The sequence below is a fragment of the Phascolarctos cinereus genome, unplaced genomic scaffold (genome assembly GCF_003287225.1).
Source record: "Phascolarctos cinereus isolate Bilbo 61053 unplaced genomic scaffold, phaCin_HiC Scaffold_4;HRSCAF=312, whole genome shotgun sequence".
NCBI classification, from domain to species: Eukaryota; Metazoa; Chordata; class Mammalia; order Diprotodontia; family Phascolarctidae; genus Phascolarctos; species Phascolarctos cinereus.
The window spans coordinates 268,690,976-268,707,690 of record NW_027555847.1 but is presented as its reverse complement, the minus strand read 5'-3'; the positions used below and the strand labels follow the sequence as shown (position 1 = coordinate 268,707,690).

Below are 16,715 nucleotides of genomic sequence, written 5' to 3'. Positions count from 1 at the left end.
CCCAGAACTGTGAGGAGAGTTGCCCTGCACTGCTGCCACAAGCTCTGCTATGCTAGTACTCCTCCTCACCTGGGACTGCCACTCAGGACTGCAGCCCAGATCTAAGTATGGGCAAAGCAACAGAGTCCTGCCTCGATACTATCAAAGAAACTCCTGTAATCTCTTTCTGACTAGTTATTCAATCCCCTTACCATCTATGGGTTGAGACCTCTGGAAGCAGCCACTGCTGCCGCCAATTTAGTCACTCCCAAGGCCTGCTTCTGGTTTGCTGCAGCCTGGTCTGTGCTGGCACGGCCTGTGGTGGACTGCGCTTCTCTCTCTCACCCTGGTGCCTGTTGACCTTCCGGGTTGTCTTGGGCTGGAAATTTGTTTCACTCCGTCTTTTTGTGGCTTCTGCTACTCTAGAATTTTAGCGTCATTTTTTAAAGGTATTTGGAGGAGTTTGGGGGGAGAGCTGAGGCAAGTCCTTGCCTTTACTCCACCATCTTGGCTATGCCCAAGAGATAGCCATTCTTTGCAGGGTAAAGGTAAATTTTTTTAAAGTATTAGCATTCTTTTGTTGCCAACAGATATGTACAATAACAGCAAGAATTCAGCTTTGGTATTTCTACTGGTCTTTTTGTTCTTGACCTAAATTCATTTGTATGCTAATCAAAGAACTTCTGGGGAGGGAAGTAGGTTTGGTCACAACTGGCTATGCACTATTTCTGTGGAGTTTTATGGTCAAAATCTCCAAAATAGATTTTTGGGGACTCAGGCTCACAATTAGGGATTAAACAGGAAGTTACAAGTATAACAGAGGAGTTAAATACCTCTGTTCCTCTGATGAATACAGTTCCATGCTTTGGGTTGGCCCTCCCATAAAGCCAAGAATGAGGGTGATTTAGAAAGGAAGGGTAAGACAAGAAATGGAATACACAACAGAGGGAGGTACCATGTTCAAATTCAAGGACAACAAGGCACAATGGAAGCAGGCTTTCCTTGCTAGGATCCAGGTGCTAAATGCACATTCCTGCTCTACCATGAGATACTCAAAGAGAAAAGCAGTCAGAGGTCCCTGTCAATGACAAGGTAATGACTGTCTTGAGCTTCAGGAGTTTCAGTTTATACTGGATCCTGAGAACATTCCCTGAGCTGTGAGAGGTCCCAGATCCCAGGCTCCCCAGTCTTCATCTAGATTGGCCCAATGCACAAGGCAAATATCAACTGCATTGTCTATGTTCCTTTGTCCACTTACAAAAGAAGTGGCCAGAGTAACCAAGCAAACCAAATCATGCATTTCCTAGTATGCCTTGTTTGCTGTGTACCATTTGGAAACTGCTTGGCTGGGAGAGGTTTGGGGGAACAACTGAGCAAAAGATATGTGATGATTTTTTTAAATTGTTTTTATTTATTCTATGCCAAGAATAATCATGTTTTAACTATTCCTATGGGAGACAATATGCCAAAGTCAAGTCATTTGGGTACGGTGAAATATAGACATGTCAAGGTAAAAATGAGGTTCTCCAGAGGTAGGGGCTTGAAGTCTGATTTTGATTGGGTAAAAACATTATAACTGACACCCCTGAGAATGAACTGATGCTGCCATCCATAGAGAGATGGAGCTGGGGAATTGAAAGGCTACTTCTCTCTGAGAACCACAGAGATCCTGGCACTAACCCAACACTTGTGCTTATTGGAGGAACATAAACTTAGGGTAAGCATTCAACATCTTATGGCCAGATAACTTTTGCTGAATATGATCATGTTAAGTGATAGCAGTGCCACCTGGTTGTTAAATGAATGATTTTTTAACCTTAAGTCAAATAGTTGTCTGTGATCATGGACATTGATCAACTCTAGACAAAGGTCAGGTAATTCACTTACTTTCAGCTTGGGGGAATTCTGCTGGTATTTCTTGGTCATCTGGCCCTTTGGATCATAGCCACAGTAGCTTTGTACCAAAAGGACATTAGCCTGTCCTATTCAGGGAAAGACTTTCTAGCCACCATTCTGTAGTAGGGATTAGGGAGTCCAATAGAGTAGCAAACGGTAGCAAAGAGTAGCCTGGTGACCATAAGACCAGTAGAGATACCTAGCAGAGATAATGCGATGTCCAGTGGAATTAACATTTGGCAGTAGGCAGCACAATCACTTCATCCAAATTCACCTACAATTTGGGGGGCATGAGTTTTCCTAGTTATACATGCAGTCTGGTCACCCGTGTCCCCTATGTACGTACCTGTTCTCTGGTCCTTATGTGTCTTCTTGCATGTGTTTCTTGGTGCAGTGGATAGAGTGCTGGACCTGGAACGAGGAAAGCCTGAGTTCACATCCAGCCACAGGCACTTACTAGCTGTGTGCCATTCAATATATCATTTAACCTCTGCCTGCCTCTGTTTTCTCATATGTAAAGTGGGAATAATAATTAGCCTATCACCCAGGGTTGCTCTGAAGATGAAATAATATTTGAAAAGTGTTTTGCAAACCTTAAACCATTACATAAATGATGGTTTCATTATTATTATCATTATCATACATAACTGAATTCTAGCTGTGTCCCCTAGTCAATGTTCTCTACAACTGACTTCCCCTTTGGTTGCAGAGTAATCTGTGGCAGAGTGTACCACATGTGCGCATGGCAGAATCGTTTCTTGCCACTTTATTTGCTACGCTATTTATAAATGCATTTTGTTTTGAACTCATTTGCCCTCTAGCTGACTAGTAAAAGCAAACTCATTGGTAGGGGCTTGTCAGTTACGGATCTGTGTGAATGCTGACCCATAGAACTCCTTGAATCTGCGGTTATTTTTCTGGGGATCTGCATGTAGGGAGGCAGGAGGCTACCCATGTTTTGTTTTGTTTTTGTTACTGTAGAGTTCAGGGAAAAAAGCTTTTTAAAACTAGAAAGCAAACACAGAACAAGTTAGAATATTTATTTTCAAATATCTGATTTGTATTAGAGAACACAGTAATATCTGACAAGTTTACTGACTGTTGTAAAATGAAAGACAGCCTCATTCTTGTTTCTAATGAATAAATTATAAGGGGAAAATAACTTTTTAGGACAGTCACCTTAGCAAGCTAAGTCTTTCATCCCAGGGAAGCATCACAGAATTCACTTGAATTCAATTCAACAAGCATTTATTAGCACCTATGTGTCAAGGGCTGTGTCAGTTGCTAGGGATACAAAGACAAAAAAACCAAACTTGTCCTCAAGGAACTTATATTCTGTTAAGAGGAAACAACACGTATACAGAAAATTAAGTACAAAATGTATACAAAGGTATTTTCTTTTTCTAAATAGTATTTTATTTTTTCCAATTCATTCATTTTTACAAAGTTTTGAGTTTCAAATTTTCTCCCTCTTTCCATCTCTCCCCCCTTTTCCTAAAATGGTGAGCAATTTGATATGTCATATATGTGCAATCATGTAAAACGTATTTCCACATCAGTCGTGTTGTGAAAGAAACAGATCCAAAAAAAAAGTGAAAGTGGTATGCTTTGATCTGCATTTAGAGTCCATCAGTTGTTTCTTTCTTTCTTTGGATGCAAATGATATTTTCCATCATGAGAACTTTGGAATTGTCTTGGATCACTGTATTGCTGAGAGGAATAAGTCATTCATAGTTGATCATCACACAATGTTGCTGTTATTATGTACAATGTTCTTCTGGTTCTGCTCATTTCACTTTGCCTCAGTTCATGTAAGCACAAGCAAGTACAAAGGTATTTTTCTGATGGTGGAGAGGCATTAGCAGCTGGGGGCACAGAAAAGGTCTCATGCAGGGGAGCATTTGGGTTGAGCTTTGAAGGAAGCTGGAAGTGAAAAGGGAATACATTTCAGGCATGGGGTATTAGTCTATGTAAAAGCATGGAGACAGAAGATGAAATATTGTGTGTAGGGAATAGGAAGTCAGTCAGCTTGGCTGGAATGTAGAGTGTATTAAGAAGAGTGATGGGAAACAAGCCTAGAAAAACAGACTGGAGACAGATTGTATAGAGTTTTAAAAGCTAAACAGAGGAGTTTATATTTTCTTCTAGAGACAAGAGAGAAACACAGGAACCTCTTGAGTAGGGGAGCAATATGGTTAGACCTGGGCTATCAATGTGGCAGCTGTATAGAAAAAAGATCAGAGAGGAGAGCATTAAAGACAGGGCAAAGGATTAGGAAACTATTGCAAGTCCATCAATCAGTCAATCAACAAACATTCAATTAAACACTTGCTATGTACCAGGCCCTATGCTAGATGCTTGAGATACATAGACAAAAATGACATGGTTCTCACCTTAAGGAATCTTCATTCTATGCAGAGAAACAAAATATGTACATATAAATATAGACTATATATAAAATGTATGTGCATATATATGTATTATGGATATATATCTACATATACACAATATATACACACATATAGACATGTACATGCATACGTATATATGTATATGTATACATATCTATATCTGAGCTTTAAAGGAAGCTAGAGATTTAACCTGGTAAAATGAGGAAGAAGTCCATTTGAGGCATAATGAGCAGCCTATGCAAAGGCATGCTGAGGGGAGATGAGTGTCACATGTGAAGAACAGCAAGAAAGCCAGTTTGAATGGACTACAGAATATATGAAGGACAATAATGAATCAGTAGGTTGAAGTCAGTTTATAAAGGGCTTTAAATGTTAAACAGAAGAATTTATGTTTGATCTTAGAGGCAAATGAATTAAGCAACAGACATGAAGCCCCAACTATGTGTCAGTAACTATGCTGAGATTCTAGGACAAAAAATGAACCTGACCTCAAGGGGCTTCTATTCTATTGAGGCAACAGAGAAATACTGGAATTTATTGAGCAGGAGAGTGACAAGGGTCAGACCTACACCTTAGGAATATCCCTTTGGTGGCTGTGTGCAGGATTGGTTGGAAAAGAAAAACCTGAGGCAGAGAGAATACTTAGAGGGCTATCACAGAAGCCTAAGAAAGAGGTAATAACGGCCTGAACTACTATGATTGATTGCAGATTGCAGAGAGATAGGAACTGAAATGTGAGATGTTTCTGGCGGTGGTAGAATTAACAAAATTTGGGGACTGATTAAATATGTGTGGTAGGGACTGTGAGGAGTTCAGGATGGTTCTGAGATAGTGAACCTGGCTGACCCAGGTCTTTACCCAGTAAAGTGGCAGTCACTGATCCTTACCCAAGTGCCCTTTTCTAGAACACTGGACCTGGAGTCCTGAAGACTTGAGTTCAAAGTAAGCCTCAGGCACTTAACTAGCTATATGATCCTGAGCGGCTCTCCACCTCAGTTTCCTCATTTGTAAAATGGTGATAACAACAGTACTTGCCTCTCAGGGTTATTGTGAAGATAAAATGAGATATCTGTAAAGTGATTTGCAAACCTTAAAGTGCTATGCAAATGCCAATTATTATTATTATTATTAACAATAATTACACTATTGCCTTAAGGGGACTAATGCTTTGCTTACCATAGCTAAAAAAGTATTCATATGGAAGGAAGTTATTCAATTTCCATAATCTCCTTGCAAACTCAATTTTCCAAATTTTTACCTTCTTAGGCACTCCCAGTATTTGAAAGCATTCATTCAATACTATATGAATCTCCTTAAATTTAATCAATGGCTTTTTTTTCCCAGCAGGCTAAAAAAAACAATAAAACTGTGAGCTGGGGCAACCCTGAACAAGGAATGTTAAAACACACCCACAATGAGACACACACACACACACCTGAGCTGAGCTGGGGCAGCCCTGAACAAGGGATGACACTTCCTGGTGCGATCAGGGAGTCCTTGCTGCAAGTACAAAGCCGGTCAAATCGCTACAGTTCCCCGGAGGTGGGGTACACAGGGAGCTCTAGCGAAGACAGGATACAAGCGGTCCGATCCTGCCTCCATCGCCCACACAGTGTGGTCACTTATTTAAGCCAGAGAGTCTCGGGGGCGGTGGGAGGGCTTTATTACCAGCTCCTGGCTTCCTACTTTTGACCCAAACCTGACCAAGATCTGGGCATGCCCAGTCAGCCCTCTAAAGCCTATCGGAATTTTCAATGAATTGAATCCACTTCTCCGGGACTTCGTGGCGACCGGGAAGGGAGGAGGAACCCAGAACGCGAGATTGGCAGGTTGGTGGTGGGATGCTGGGTGCTTTGCCTGGAGAGCGCACGGACAGGACCAGGGGATAGTGTGGGGGGCTTAAATGTATGTGAGTTTTCTGCAGCAAACGAGACACGCTATGCCAGGGGAATGTTCCAGGGCATATTTCAGGCTCGAAGGTGCTTTGCATAGAAGCAAGACCTTTGCTCTGAAAAGCAGTTCCCAAGACCGGCCCCGGGCTAACAAAAGGGTGCATACCTCTTTGTTTCTGAGAGCTGGAGTGGGGGGCTACGGGTGGGGAGCTATAGATACATCCCACCTTCCCCGACCGGAACTAGAGCGAAAAAAAAAAGCCAGGTTTTTCCGTTCATGCCTATCACGCCCCTCCAGCCTCCTCTCTTTCCTTGGCTCTCCCCCACCCCCAAGGAGAGAGGTTGGAGTCCGAGGCGTGGGCCCCACACCCCCTCCTCCCCGGCCTTCCCCTCCCCTCGGTGGCTGCGAAAACTGGGAGAAGTGGAGCGGGATACCGTGCGATGTCTCCTCGGTCACTCGCGGTGGCACTGAGCATGCTCAGGAGCCTGGGCAGGTTCGGGCTGTAAGTAGGAAGCCTTTGGCGCTCCCGGGACACCCTCCCCACCTGGGCAGCCGGCTGCTCCCGGATGGTTCAGGTGAGTGAGCCCGAGGGGCAGAGGAGGCTCGTCTCCACCCGCTGCCGGCTTGGAGACTCACGCTCTGCAGCCTCTTGTCCTCTCCTTCCCACTCCCAGACCTCCACCTCTCCAGCGCCGCGCCCCCGGGGTAGGGACCCGGGTCTGCAGGGGGTTGGGCTGCGTACGGCTGGCCTGCGCTGGGCCAGCCCGGGGGGCAGCTCCGGGCTTGCGCTTAGGTCTGCTCTGCCCCGGTGCGTGCGCCCGGGCGCAAAGTTCTTTGGCCGGGAAGCCCAGATGGGAGGTTGGTTTGCAGCTGCAAAGCGCTAAGCAGGGGTGTCTCATCTCGGGGGGAGGGGGGGAAGAAGGAGGAGCCAGTGAAAGTTCTGGATGTGAGTTTGGAGTGTGTGACACCCTTGTTTTTCTTGGTCACTAAGGGCTCCCCTTCCCCCCTCCCCCTTTTTCTGTCTCCTCCCCCCCCGCCCACTCGCATGAACTTTACCTGCTTGGAAAGTTGGGCCCTGTGGTTTTTTGCAACTAGGAGGGAAATACTAGAGCGGCAGCTATGTGCGGTTGTTTTCTGGTCCTGGTAAGAACTGAAGGAGTGGATTTGGGGGTTGGGGTGAGGTGGGAGTGGTAGTGGAAGTCATTAACATTAGTGAGCTTGAAAGGTGTAAATTCAGTAAGTGGAAGTGTTTGGAGCAGATTTCAGACTAAGGTGTGTGTTTTTAAAAAATTATTTGGCCCTGTTGGTGTGTCCTCTACGAACTGGAACTGATTGGTTTGCATAGTTAAGTTACTTGTTTCACCAACATACAGGGCGTCTCAAAGACTGAATACAGCAAAGCTTAGAACTGCACTCAGGTCAGCCTTTTGGGATATCCTGTATGGAAGCAGGGTGGGGGTAAAGGCTAAGTACCGTGCAAGAGAGGATGTGCAGAGACAGATATTTAAAGTTCAGCAAGTAGTTGCTAAGCGTGTATTTTGTAACAGAGGCTTAATTTACAGCTAGAACACCTAGGTTCAAGACTGGCTTCTGACCCTGGGCAAATCGCGTAACCTCTCGGTGCTCTGGGCCCTAGAGTGCAGGGCGCCCAGACTACTAACTTACCTAGAAGGAAGGTGCGTACCTGCTTGATAGAGATAGTTCTTTCACCCGGGAGCTTCCTTTAGCAATAAAAACACAGCTTCAGCCCCTAATCCCCAGATGCCTTGGCACTTTGGCTTCAAAGACAAAAGCAGAACGTGCTTTCCTGTCCTTAAGGAGCTCACGATCTATTGAAAAGTAAAAACATGTATCCAGAAAAATAGATATGAAATACAAAGTCATTTCTGGGGGGTGAAATAGGGAAATCCAGAAAGGTTTCTTGGAGGAGGTGGTACTTCCAGGAATTATGGACTTTTTTTTTGAATTGCAAGTTTTTTAGGGGTCAGGAAGGGAAACTTCTAATTGTAATGAAATAGTGAATAAAACAATACCTCACCTACCAATCACCCTGTTCCCTTTAAAAATGGTATTTTGTGGTCACTTACAGTTTAACCATTCTTCTCATTTCAGGAAGTTAGGGAAGTTTGTTAAGTAGTAACCTCATCACCATCATAGGCAAATATATGAAGATTCATGTTATGGCTGTATGTGAGCCTTTATTTAGTGACAGCTAGGTGGCGTTGTGGATAGAGCCCTGGGTCTGGAGTTAGGAAGACTCATCTTTGTGAGTTCAGATCCAGCTTCAGACACCAAGACAGTTAACCTTGTTTGCCTCACTTTACTCATCTGTAAAATGAGCTGAAGAAGGAAATGGCAAACTCCTAGTATCTTGCCAAGAAACCCTGAATGGGGTCCAGATGGGTCTGACACAACTGAAAACCTTCATTTTGAAAGTTAGCTCCTAGAGTCTTAGCATTTTGGAGCAGAAAAGGACCTTAGAGATCATTTAACCCAACTGTCTCATTTTACAGATGAGTCTTGAAACTAGTTAGTGACGGCACCAGGACTAGAAGTTGGATCTCCTAACTCTCAGGATATTGTTATCATCATCAGTGATAATTGTCTTGTATACCTAGTGCTCTGAGGTTTGCAGAATTCTTAATATACATTATCTTGCTTGAATGGCACAGTCTTGGGAGGTAGGTACTACAGATTGTATCTGTATCAGTTCATTTAAATCTTTCCATGTGTCTCTAAATTCATTTTTTTCCCTGCAGGGTAATTTTCTACTACATTAATACACCACAGTTTTTTCGACTGTTCTCCCACACTTTTTTTCCGTTAGACTCAATGCATTTGTATTTATAATTGTTTGATCTCCCTGCTAGGCTCTAATAATAGCAGTTACTTTTAGGTAATTTTTTGAGGTTTACCAAGTGGTTTGCTTTACATATTTAGGATGTCTGAAAACTCTTGGTTCAGTTTTAAGCTTTTAAGTCCATGAAAATGTTTGGAGTCAGGAGAGAGAGTGCCTTGTTCCGAGGTGTAGCAAGGAGGCCATTGTTAATAGATTAAAGAGTACATGGAGAGGTGTGGGGGGGTGAGGTTATAAAGTTTTAAGCTTTAGTAACTTAAAATCTCACCAAGACTTTAGGGACACCCCATATTATCTCATTTGATCCATGTAGGCCGTGAAGCTCCATGAAGAAATGAACTGGACCTTAGCACAACTTTTTATTTCTCACAGTGTCCTGTAAAGGGTTCTGCCGTATCAGGTAATTAATAAATGCTAATTGATGAAAAATATTTAACACTAAAATGATATTGAATATAATTTAGAAGTAGTCCTGAAAGGAGGAATTTAGACTGCCACCTCTGTGAAGCTCAGAATGGAACTAATGAAGTTGTTCAGTTCTACTTCCCTACCTTGGCATCCCACTGCCAAGGTTATTCTTTAGAGGGGGCAAAGCTACTTCATCTTCTAAACAAAACATTCTAGGTTGTTTTAACTTTGTAACTGTCTTTTATTCCAAATGAAATCTTTCTACTTTCGTGTTCATGATCTCTTCCTCTGTTATAATGTTATTCCTTCTCACTTTTCATAGGGAAACTGAGATAATAGACTTAAGGGGGTCCCCTCCCATAGGGGATTGGCATACCGATTTGAGGAAATGGAGGTACCTGAAGGTACTTACGCAGTAGGACAAAACTGACCTGATGCTGAGCCTTAGGACTCTTTATAACTCATACCTCCCCCTGGGCAGGGGAAGGATTGGTTTTAGGGGGGAGGTTAGGTGGCTCTAGTTACAAAGATTAGAGGTCCATAGACAAAACAGTATAGATTGGTCTCTTGGCTTTGAATCATGTATTTTGTATTCCTGTCCCTTGAATACCTAGTCTTGCTCCCAAGGACTGACGCCTGACCTTTGCCTTATTCTGGCTAGCTAATTTGCTTGGACTCCCAGGTCGGCCAAGCTGGTCTTATTTCTTCTTCCAAAGTTTTTTTGGCAGGAAGTGAGGGTAGACCCACTTTTATACATGGGCTTTCTCACTCTTCTTCCTTCTCCTTCCTATTCCCTTATCCCCTCCCTTCTCAATGTATACATTACTGATCAGTGTTCTTATCATAACTGCAATCAGTTCTAGGCCTAGGTAGAGTTTGTTATTTTTGCTTGCTTGCCAAGAATTCTTCTTACTGACATGAGTTGAGGCGCACCCTTGGTTAGGGCAGTGTCCTTGGCATTCTTTTATTCAGATGTTGGCAATGTATGTGTTCTTTCAAATGTATCCTTTTGATTCAATTGAGTAGGACATGGAAGGAGACTCTGGTTAGTCCTGTGCCTTAAAAGAAATCTTGTAATTTTCTCCAAACCATAAAGGAGGAATTTTCTTCATAGAGCTATTGGTTTGCATCATAGTTGAAGGGAACATAGAGTGAGAAGGGATTTTGAAGATCGTCTTATTCAAACCCTTCACTTTGTAGAGGAGTAAACTCAGGCCCAGAGACATTTGGTGATTTATCAAAGATCACACAGGTAGCAGAGTCAGGATTCAAATCCAGTTCCACTGACCTTAATATTTAATTCTCTTTCTGGGGCACAGGCTTGTGCTTTGAATCAAGAGTTGGGGGCTACCTCCAGGATCAAATATAAAGTCCTCTCTTTGGCACTGAAAACTCTTCTTAACCTGTCCCCTTTCTGTCTTACTCATAGTACTCTCCAGCTAGACTGGCTTACTTGGAGTTCCCCAAACACAACACTTCCTCTCCCATCTCTGAGCTTTTCCCTGGCTGCCCCTCCATGCCTAGAATTCTGTGCCACGCCTCCCCCCCCCCCCACCTCTTAGCTTTCTTGGCTTCAAGACTCTGCTCGAAACCTCATCTTCTGCAGGAGGCCTTTTCTGGTCCTGCTTTCTGTCCCCCACCTCCTAGTTACCTAAAAATTACCTTCCATCTGTTCTCTCCATGTACCTAATTATTTACATATTATCTTCGCCATGAGTATGTACACTGCTTGTGGGCAAAGACATTTTTTGCCCTTCTTTATGTCCCTAGCTTAGTACAATTCCCAGTACATAGTAAGTGCTTAATGTTTGTTGACCAACTGACTATCCCTACATAGGGGTGTCCTCTATATCTATATTCTCTGCCAGTAAATCTGGATGGTAAGACGTTCCGGTCTACTAAGAAAGGGGGAGGGACAGAAGTCTTAAAGTCTTATGGTGTTGTTTGTCCTTCATTTTGGAAGAGGACCGATGACACCACGGGTGATGTCTTGAGTTGTGAGTGAGTGAATTGGATTTAAGTGAGGCAGAGTTATGCAAAGTCATCAGCCTCACTCTCTGCCATATAGTTGGAGTGGTAGACACCCTCCAGTGCGGGATAGACGCTGGGTAGAGAAGCATAGGTGTGGTTGGCTTGATGGGAGTCAGCCTGGGCCGTGCTTGCTGAGAAACTTCAGTCTGTGGGCTTTATGCTATTCAGGAGACCGGGTGGTTCATCCCTGTGTCAGGGAAAGTAGTCAAGCCTGGTGGCCTCTGCAGAGTACTGACTGGTATGTTGTTTTTGCTATTGTTTCACTGAAGGAACTAGAATGGGATGTAGGATGGTCAGGTCTTTTTTTCTTTATCCATTTTAGGTCCATTTAGATTGAAAGCAGTACTTATAAGCAAGGCATTGTGGCCTTACTAGAATGAATCTTGGATTTGGGATCTCAGGACTCCTGTTCATTTCTGACTTTTTCACTGGGTGATTGTGGACAAGCTTCAGACTTGTTCAGCCATCCCCCAACTGATGGGCAGCCCTGCAGTTTCCAGTTCTTTGCCACCACAAAGACAGCTGCTATAAATATTTTAGAACATATAGGTTCTTTTCCTTTTTCCATAAGCATCTTTGGAAATAGATTCAGTAGTGGTATTACTGGGTCAAAGGGTGTAGGCAGTTTAATAACTCTTTGGGTATAATTCCAGATTGTTCTCCAAAATGGTTGGATCAGTTCACAATTCTACCAACAGTGAATTAGTGTCCCAATTTTTCCACATCCCCTCCAACATTTGTCACTTTCCCCTTCTATCATTTTAGCCAGTTTGGTAGGTATAAAATGATATCTCAAGGTTGTTTTAATTTGCATTTCCCTAATCCATAATGATTTAAAACATTTTTCATATGACTGTAAAATTGTTTTGATTTGATTTTGAAACTGTACGTTCATATCCTTTGATGATTTATCAATTGGGGAATGACTTATATTCTTATAGATTTGACAAGGTTCTTTATATATTTTAGATAGAAGACCTTTAAAGTATCTATAAATTTCCCCCCCAATTTTCTGCTTTCCTTCTGATCTTGACTACATTTGTTGTATTTTTTAAAAATTTATTTATTTTTAGTTTTCAACATTTACTTCCACAAGATTTTGAGTTCCAATTTTCACCCCGTCTCGCCCCTCCTTCCAACCCAGGATGGCATGCATTCTGAATATTCCTTCCCCTAGTCTGCCCTCCCTTCTATCTCTCCCCCCCTTCTCTTTTCCCCTTCTCCTTCTATTTTCCTATAGGGCAGGATAGATTTTCTGTACCCCATTTCCTGTATTTCTTATTTCCCAGTTGCATGTGAAAACATTTTTTTAAACATGTGTTTTTAAAACTTTGGGCCATTTGTTTTATTTTTACAAAACCTTTTTAATTCAGTGTAATCAGAATTATCCATTTTACACCAAACTTTGCTATCTCCTTTATTCTTAAATTGTTCACCTATCCATAAATCTGATAATATGTTTCATGTTCTGATTTCCTTGTAAAATCTCTATCTAGGTCTTTTATCCATTTTGACTGTATTGGTAAATAATATAAAATATTGGTCTATGCTTAATTTATGCCATGCTGCTTTCCAGTATTCCTAACAATTTTTACCAAATAATGAGTTCTTACCCCAAAATCTTAAGTCTTTACACTTATCAAATACAGGGTTATTATGTTTATTTGCTGCTGTAAATTTTATGTCTACTCTATTCCATTGATCTACCATTCTGTTTCTTAGTACCAGATGGTTTTGATAATTACTGACATAATATAGTTAAAGATCTGGTACTGCTAAACTTCCTTCCTTTACATTTTCCCCCCATTATTTCCTTTGATATTGTTGACTTTTTATTCAAAGGGATACCCATCAACTGGGAAATGGCTGAACAAGTTGTGGTATATGATTGTGATGGAATACTACTGTGTTATAAGAAATGATGAGTTCATTGATCTTAAAAGACTTCTAAAAGTTTAGAAAAACTTAGAAAAGACTTTCGTGATATAATGAAGAGCAAAATGAGCAGAACCAAGAGAACACTGTATAATACAGTAACAGCAATATTGTTTTACGGATAACTTTGAGTGAATAAGTTATTTTGACTATTATAAATACCCAAATTAACTATAAAGGACGTATGAAGAAAGACACTATCTGCGTCCAGAGAAAGAACTGATAAATAGAAGTATGTATAGAATAATTTTACATATATATATGTGTGTATACACACACACACTCTGTCTCTCTCACACCCCTATTTGTGTCTAATGGTAGCCATCTCCAGGGTGGGGTAGGGTGAGGGTAGAAAAAAAGGGGGGGGGAAAAGAAATTTACATTATAATTTTGTTGTATATTTGAAAGGAATAGCAAGTTCTGTATAGTAGATTTACAGTTTCATATACAATCATCTTTTTATTGTACTGTTATTGAAATGCTTATTTTATTCCATAAATATATATTAATGTGATACAAATAAGAGGAAAAATAGAATAAAAGAAACTAGAAATTAAAAAAAATGAATATATGACCTGATGTGGTTCTTATTATTAGTGGCATATGCTAGCACCAGAACAGCCTCTCATGGCTAGGGTGCTGCTGTCCCTTTGAGTGCAGGACAGTTCTTACATGCTATTCTTGAAGTTACTGGAAAAGACTGGAGCAATTTTTTCATATCCGTGTCATTTCAATAGAGTTTATCACCCACAGAGATGGTGCTCTGCTTAGGGCTGCAACATGGAGTTGTTAGCAGGTGGGGTGCCCTGAAAGTGGGGCACAGGCATGATCATCAAAATGGGGTCTGATCTAGGTCATGGTAATTGCTGGGGCTTGGACTTTGGGTATGTTCATGTTAAAGTTGGTGTCATTGCTGCATCAATAACATTCTGTCATCATTTTACTTTGAAATAAAAGTTTTCATCCTATTGCTATTTTCTTTGCCTCATGGATTCAAACAAATGCTTTGTCAAGTCGATAAATCTTGGTTATTCAAGGTATTGTTAAATTCTGGCCCTTCTCGTGTTCACAAGATAGCAAATTAGAATCACAAGAGTAGGAAGAGATCTCAGAAGCCATCTAGTTCATTTCCTTTACGGGGTGCTTGATGTTGTCATCCACATTTTACTTGAAGAAATCCAGGGAAGTCAAATGCACTACTTGCAGAGATCAGCCATTCCACGTTGGGATGGCTAATTGTTAGGAAGCTTTTGTTTGTATCAAGCCTAAATCTTCCTCTTTGAAGTTTCTACATATTGTTCTTAGTTCTACCTCTGGGATCACGCAGAACAGGTCTGATCTCTCTTCTAGGTGACCTCTGTACAAAAACTTGAAGCCCATGATCGTATCTCTTCCTTAGTCTTCTTTGCTGGTTAATCCCAGTTCCTTTAGGTGAACTTCATGCAGCTTGGTCCTGGGGCTTTTCACCATTCTGGATGCATTTTTCTGGTTATTCTCCAGCTAGACATTGTCTTTCCTAAAATGTGCTTCAGATGGGGTTTGAGGGGCAGAGTACAGCCGATGTATCAGATCTGTAGGCCTGAGAACTCTGCCTTTCGTGATTTAGCCCAAGGTCATATTAACTAGAGAGCATTAATGGGGGTCAGATCCCTTTGTTGACTTATACGGGGCGTACCATCCTCTCATATCCCTATCTCTTTCACACAAACTTATTTTTGGTGAAATTGTTTTTTGACTCCCAAGTGTTAGGCTTTAAAATTTATCTCTATTTAGTCATAACTGAGACGTTCATTTTAGAGCTAAACTGTCTTCCGTCTTGTTCACTAACCTTCTCAGATTCCCAAAGTTGATGGTAAAATGTTAAGTAGTAGAAGGCCAAGCATAGATCCCTGTTTGTATGTCATCCTTTCAATTAAAAATAATTAATAATAACAGTGAGTAGCATTGATAATAGAGCCTTAAGGTTTGCAAAATGCTTTACAATATTTCATTTTTATCCTCACAACCACTCTTGGGAAGTAGATGCTTTGTTGTTTAGTCATTTCAGTGGTGTCTGACTCTTCATGACCCTATTTTGGGGTTTTCTGGGGAAAAGATACTGGAGTGGTTTGCTGTTTCCTTCTCCAGCTCATTTTACACATGAGGAAACATGAGGAAACTGAGGCAAACAAAGTGACTTGCCCAGAGTCACACAGCTAGTCGGTGTCTGAGGACAAATTTGAACTCAGGAGGAGGAGTCTTCTTAACTTTTGTCCTGACACTCTATCCACTATGCCACGTAGCTGCGTGTGTGTGTGTGTGTGTGTGTGTGTGTGTGTGTGTGTGTGTTGTGTATTGGTGGATGAATTCCTTGTGTATCCACACTGGTCTCATTAAGACTCCTCCTTTTCTTTGTCCTCAGAACAATTTCTCTTTCAGCTCCTACTTTATGTAAGTCACAGTGTTCGAGACTGAGGGAATTCAAAGAATAAGACAAGGTTTTTTCCTTTTTGCAGCTTAAAGTCTAATGGGGAGATAAGTAAGATAAGCAAAATATAGGAGATTAAAGAAAGTGAGAATTGGTGAGAGGCCACAAGGCCTGGTTTATTAGGGACACAGTGTAGTAAGTCAGTCAGTCAGCAAATCTAGTAAGCCCTTACTATGTGCAAAGGCACTGTGCCAAGTTTTGGAAATGCAGAGAAAGGCAAGAACAGTGAACTTGCCCTCAGGGAGCTCATATTCTAAATGGGAAGACACCATGCAAATAATGATGTATGTTTGAGATATATACAGAGTAAGTGGAAGGTAGAGGATAGGCATAGGGGAGGTGGGAGGGAAAAGTGGTGTTAGAGAGAGGCCTCCTGAAGAAGGTAGAAGGAAACCAGAAAAGCCAGGAGGCCGAGGTGAGGAGGAAGAGCATTCAAAGCATGGGGGCCACCCAAGACACAGGCCTGGAGGTAGGAGATGATGGACTGTCCTCTGGAAGAAACAGCAAGTGGGCCAAAGTAGCTAGATTATGTCAGAAGATTAAAGTGGCAGAAGATTAGAAAGGTAGGAAGGGGCCAGGTTGTGAAGGCCAACAGAAGATTTTATGTTTAATCTTGGTGGTAATAGGGAGCTATTGGAGTTTATTGAGTGATGTGGAGGGTGACATGCTCAGATCTGCACTTTAGGAAAATCATTTTGACAGGTGAATGCAGCATGGATTGGTGTGGGGAGAGACTGGAGGCAGGGAGATGAAGTAGAAAGCTATTACAGTGGTCCAAATGAGAGAAGGTAAGGGCTTGAGCTGCTGTTGTGTCTGTGAATGGAGAAAAGGGGATGCAT

General features: G+C 41.8%; 1 protein-coding gene and 1 long non-coding RNA gene across 5 annotated transcripts in view; one reads left to right on the top strand and one right to left on the bottom strand.

Annotated features, from left to right (window-relative positions):
* Positions 1-16,715, top strand: part of PTPN3 (protein tyrosine phosphatase non-receptor type 3) — a 288,986-nt gene that overhangs the window by 41,619 nt on the left and 230,652 nt on the right. Inside the window, exon 1 of one of the 4 annotated variants that reach the window (XM_021004569.2) lies at positions 6,047-6,115. The exons of 1 other annotated variant lie outside the window; for it this stretch is intronic. The gene's annotated coding sequence lies outside the window, so the exon portion shown is untranslated. Of the gene's footprint in view, positions 1-6,046; positions 6,116-6,574; positions 6,755-7,236; positions 7,322-16,715 lie in introns of those variants that run through there. 2 more of the 4 variants (XM_021004570.2, XM_021004564.2) reach the window with 2 other exon arrangements.
* On the bottom strand, positions 3,107-5,934 carry LOC144456892 (uncharacterized). The gene is made up of 2 exons (XR_013486090.1): positions 5,722-5,934; positions 3,107-3,798 (listed from the first exon to the last, which is right to left on the bottom strand). It is a non-coding gene; the product is annotated as an uncharacterized LOC144456892 (long non-coding RNA).